The sequence below is a fragment of the Balaenoptera acutorostrata genome, chromosome 15 (genome assembly GCF_949987535.1).
Source record: "Balaenoptera acutorostrata chromosome 15, mBalAcu1.1, whole genome shotgun sequence".
Lineage (NCBI taxonomy): Eukaryota > Metazoa > Chordata > Mammalia > Artiodactyla > Balaenopteridae > Balaenoptera > Balaenoptera acutorostrata.
In genome coordinates this window covers 637,749-642,880 of record NC_080078.1, presented here as the reverse complement: position 1 = coordinate 642,880, position 5,132 = coordinate 637,749, and positions in this window count along the sequence as shown.

Here is a 5,132-nt window from a genome sequence, read left to right as displayed (position 1 = left end):
CCACCTTCGGGGCGGCCGCCCCCTTACATGCCCCGTCGTGCGAGGGATCCGGCTTCCCTGCATCTCCACTAGTGTTCGGCGTCTCGCTGCTTTAATATTTCAGTCTTTCTGATCGCGGCGCTCACATTGATGAGGACGGCTGGAGTTGTCCTGGGAACTGGCAGGGGCAGAATTAAACTCTCGTTTTTCCAGAGTTTGGTGATATGTGTGCTGTTGGCCTTATCAATTCTGGCTGCTGCTGGATGGGCCGTACGGGAGAGCCTTCCCGGCCTGCTGGCGGCGCCGTGCTGCTGCGTCCGTGTTCGATGTGGCCCTTGTCATCCCTGCTGTGTGACGTCTTTGTCCCCTTTTCCAGGAGCTCCTCGGGGCTGCGGCCCCAGGGCCCGTGGTCTGTTAGTAGGCTGGCCGCGAGCTTGTGTACCTCTGTCTCTAAAATGGGTTTTCTCGGCTTGTTTGTTGACTCTGAACCGTTAGGGAAGAGTTGGAAACTGCTCAGCGTCCTGCTGCCGTGGAGACCCATCGCCCTTGTCCCCTCCCCGCCCCCAAGTCCAGCTGTCCACACGTCGGTTTCTAATGCTTTAATTGCCGCCTGGTCAGCCAGGGCCATGTTTGTGAGCTTTGCTTCCTCGTGGTCAGCAGAAAATAGCTCAGCAAAACGTACTTTTAAAAAAGGAATGTTTATTATTTTTCCTGAGTTATATATACATGGCCAAATGGAAAAAAAAAAAAAAGAAATAGAAACATACAGAAGAAACCAGACAGATGAATCCTGCCACCCCGAGAGAACGCTGCGGTTTATACTTTGGGGTGTGTCCTCGGAGTCCTACAGCGGACACAGTGTCTTTTCCGTGTGTGAGGGCGCCCGCACCAGACCTGGGTGTCATAACGTCTTCCATGTTTCCTGGTGTGACAGAGAAAAAGGTCACTCATGGTTGTTGTGATTTCAGTTTCTTTGATTGCTACCGTGAACCGTCACTTGTTTTTCTCTTGTGAGCTGCCTGTATGTTTTTACCAGTTCTGTTACAAAGTTCACCTTTTCTGTATAGATTTGAGAAAACCCTTGTGCTGAGGGCTCTGTCCTAATGGTTCAGATATTTTTCCAGCCAAGTTATTTTTATGGCTTTTGCCCTAGACAGACAGCCCCTTGGCCGCTCCCAGGCTGCAGGGCCCTGCTGCCGGCCGCCAGGTTGGTGCCTGTGCCAGCCCTTTGGTTCCCCGGTCAGTGTAGGAAGGTGGGGGGCTCCCAGGAGCGCCAGCTGCTGCGTTTTCTGTGAGACCTGGAGGACCCCCCTCCCAGCCCCCCATCAGAACGTAGCCTGTTCGTCGTCCCCGCCCGCGACCTCCCTCTGCCGCCGGGGTGCACTGTGGTCTGGCTCCTCTCCACCGGTCTCTCACTTGGTCCAGCTGCCCGAAGACCAGCGTGGGGGGCTGCCTGGAGGTGCTCACGGGGCGCGTGTCTGAGCGAGCAGCTCGGTCTCGGGGTCCCTGACCCCGGTAGCATCTTCTCTGGCCGCTTTTGCACTGTCTTCTCTACGGTAAAGGACGTCCTGGATCTGACCGCTTCCCCCAAGCCCTTGCCCTCGGACCGCGCTCCTCCCGACGCTCCTCCCTGCACGCACCCTGGCCCGTGCTCCCTCCGACGTGAGCAGAGCCCAGCCTGAGAGCCTGCGTGGAGGCCTCCAGCCTCCGCCGGCCCGTCTGCCTTCCCCTCCGGCCACGGGCAGCCAGGACAGGTGGCCTCTGCTGTCCCCTCCCCCAGCGCAGACCTGGGACGCGGAGGCAGGTCCTCGTTCTGGCTGGTCCGGATCTCCCGCTGGTGCCCACACGCGCCCTGGAGTCCGGGAGGTCCCGCAACGTCCCCGCGGGCCACTACCCGGCATCTAAGATCGTGGGAATGAAAGCCCCTCATCCCAGTGAGGCCTTCGTGCTGCGTGCCCTGCGCCGCTGTGCCTACTTCCTGAATAAACAGCGTCGAAATCATGGAGGAAAGTTGAAAAAGGGAAGCTCCCCCCTCCTGCCCCCCAGTTCCGCCCTGAAAGCCCCACTCTTTCCCGCTCTGGTCCCTCTGTGAAGGCGTATCTGGCACAGGGGCCTCTTCGTGCAGGCTCGGTTTATAGTGTCATTTCCAACATCATCCTTAATTTAATTTTAAAAAACAAAGTCGTCCCCCACCTTATACAAGCAGAACACACCCACGGTGGAAAACACAGAGAACGTGGAGGAGCGCAGAGCAGTGTCGGCACGTTGACTGAGCCTGGGCCCTCCTCCCTGCCTGGCTTTCAGGTGTCCCCACCTCTCTTTAGCCCAGACGGTCTGTGACGTGAGTAACGATTAAACTCTCACTGGTTTGTAGTCCTTTGGCCATTTTGGGGTCAGAACCACACTCTGACCTGGGGTCAGGCAGCCCCATCCTTCTGCCGCATCCCTGGAAGCCCAGGGTTGCCCCCCCCTCGTCCCCGAGGGAGGCCGGGGCCGGGACCACCCCCTTCTGTGCGAGGAGGGCCCTCACGCGGTGATGGCAGGGCTGCCCGGAGCCTGGTCTCCCGGGGGGTCTGCTGGGGGGGTCTGCTGTGTCCTGGCGTTGGGAGGGGGCCGCAGTCACTCCCTGAACTTTCACGTCACTGTGACCCCCTGTCCTGGGGTCCTGTCTCTGCTGAGATCACCTCCACTTCCCGCTGTTCACAGGAAACCACTTGGTTTATCGTTCTCGGTTAAGTGAGTTGACACCACATTTAGTTCAGGAAGCTTATTTCGTTAGAAGGTTCACTCATGATTATAAGGAATGTTAGTCACTGGTTCATCAGACCACGTACTCGAGAAAGTTGTCTAGTTTTGGGTCTAAAATACCAGAATGGACAGATGAAGCCGAGTATTTGTTCAGTCTTCTCAAAAGTATTTTTGCAATGGAATGAAAAGCTTTCCCAGGATGGAGTGTCCACAGCTGGGAAAACAGTTGCTGCTTTGAAGATGGTTTTCCCAGGCACAGCGCTCATGTCTCCCGCTGTGAGGGGCAGAAGTGGCGTCTGGTGTAAACGTACGGCCCCTGGGGGGCTTCTGCTGGCCGAGGACGGCTGGTCTAAGCTGGGCCGACCCCGGGAACATACACTGACGGACGTTTACCCAGATGCACACCTGAGCGCGGCTGTGGAGGTGTGGGTGTCAGGACACACCTGCACGTACCAGAGGCCCCGGCCTCTAGGTGTGGATCAGCTCTGAGTGTGTGCTCGGAGGGGATGTCTTAAAAGGCAAAGGAAAGTGGCGGTTGAGGTCCTTGCTCACCACCGACGCCAGGTGTGGTCCGACGATGCTGTCTTTACGTCCTGAGCCTCTGCTGGCCTGACAGAGCCCTGCCCGTTCTTGAGGGCTTAGCACAGTGGCCACCAAAGCCAGGCGCCTCCACGCAGCAGCCTGCCTGGCCTGGAGGTGCTGGACGGCTGGAACCAGGCCCCACGTGGCACGGGGCAGGGGCTGAAGTGTGTGACTGAGGGACCTGGGTCTGGGGTGTGTATAGTGTGGCACCTTGGCCAGGAATGGGGCGGGTGCCAGCACAGGGCTCAGCTTGCAGGAAGGGCCAGAAACTGGACACAGACGGAGGCTTACGGACAGACACGTGTCGGGCACAGGCCAACCGCCGTGACGCGGAGACCCCAAAATCCAGTGCCTTATTACACAGGATGGAAATTTCACAGTGCGGAGGCAAGCGGCCCGGGCTGGGGCGGCTGATTCCTGGGGTCGTCCAGGGACCCGGCTCCTCTGGCCTCGCCGTCCTGCCGCCCCTGGGCTGCTGCCCCGGTGTACGGTTGGTGGGAGCCCACCCCACGTGTGCCGTTAGTGCCGGGCGGGGGCAGACAGCGAGGGTCAGTGGCCTCATCTTCAGGAGCCGACCAGGAAGCTGCGGGCAGCCTGGGCCCGTGACCTGCAGCTGGGCAGCCAGGAGCCCAGTCAGAACAGGCACCCGTTACTGGAAAGGTGGGGGGTGCCGGGGCAAGTGCCCGCCTTGGTCGCCGGCCAGGGCTCGCCGCCCCACTTCCAAGTTCAGAGCAGGGCTGTGGGGTAGGACTTGGTACCGCTTGGCTCAGGTGGACAGAGGCTTACGCAGGGCGCCGGGTGGTCGTGACCTTGGGCACCACGCTTCTCTCTGACACCGTCAAGTGGAGACAGTACGGCCTGGTCACACGGGGTCGCCTAGGCTGCCGCGAGGTAACGTGCTAAATAGCTGACACGGTGCCTCGAGGACACGCTTGTATGTGGCAGCTGTGTGTGCTCTGTGGTGATGAGAACAGGAGACGTGTGTTAACGTATGTCCTTTCTGGAGGATGGAATTAGTGTTTGTGTAGAGGCATAGAAACTGATTCGAGCAAATTTCTACATTTGTTGGGATTTAGCAGTTTTATGAATTAGTCCTCTGTTTACAGAGTTCTGGCTGCAGGGTCAGACCCCCCAGGAGCCCCTGGCCCCCTCCCCCACTCTGTGCTGCAGAGGAGTCACAGCCTGTGTCGGTGCCAGGAGTTCACGCAAGGGAGGGCAGGGGAGGGCAGTTTATTTTTTAACGTAAGTAATGAATGAAAGTGTGCGTCCTGGACTTCATACCAGGAAGTCAGACTTGGTCAAGAGGCTCATCAGTAAATGCCTGACGATACAGCTGAATGCTGGAAACAAACGGACAAATGAAGGGTGACTTGTGTGACAGTGACCTTTGGGGCACGGAGCCTCCAGGTGACCACGCCTCGTCTGCTGCCGTGTCACCCTGGTGCCTGTTGACGACCCTGGAGGCTGGGGTCTCCTCCTGCTTTAGGTAAGTGCGGTGAGTCCTGTTGGTACGTGTGGGGCAGGCGGTGCTTTTGCACACGAGCTGCTCTTGCTTTTCTTTCACCTGAAAGAAAGCTGCACCCCGAGCCCTCCGGCCAGGCCGGCCGCTGGCCTCGCCCTGAGCGTCTGCTGTGCGGTCGGCTCGGGGCCCTCCGCGATGGGCTCTGTTCGGGAGAGGTTAACGGAGCACCACGCCTGGGGGACCAGAGCGGGGTTGCGAAATGTGCCTCCTGGTGGCGCGGAGGGTCCCCCAGGGCAGGCTCAGGGACCCCGTCAGCCAAGATGCGGACAGCGCGCGGGGAGTGTGTGCGCGTGTGCACGTC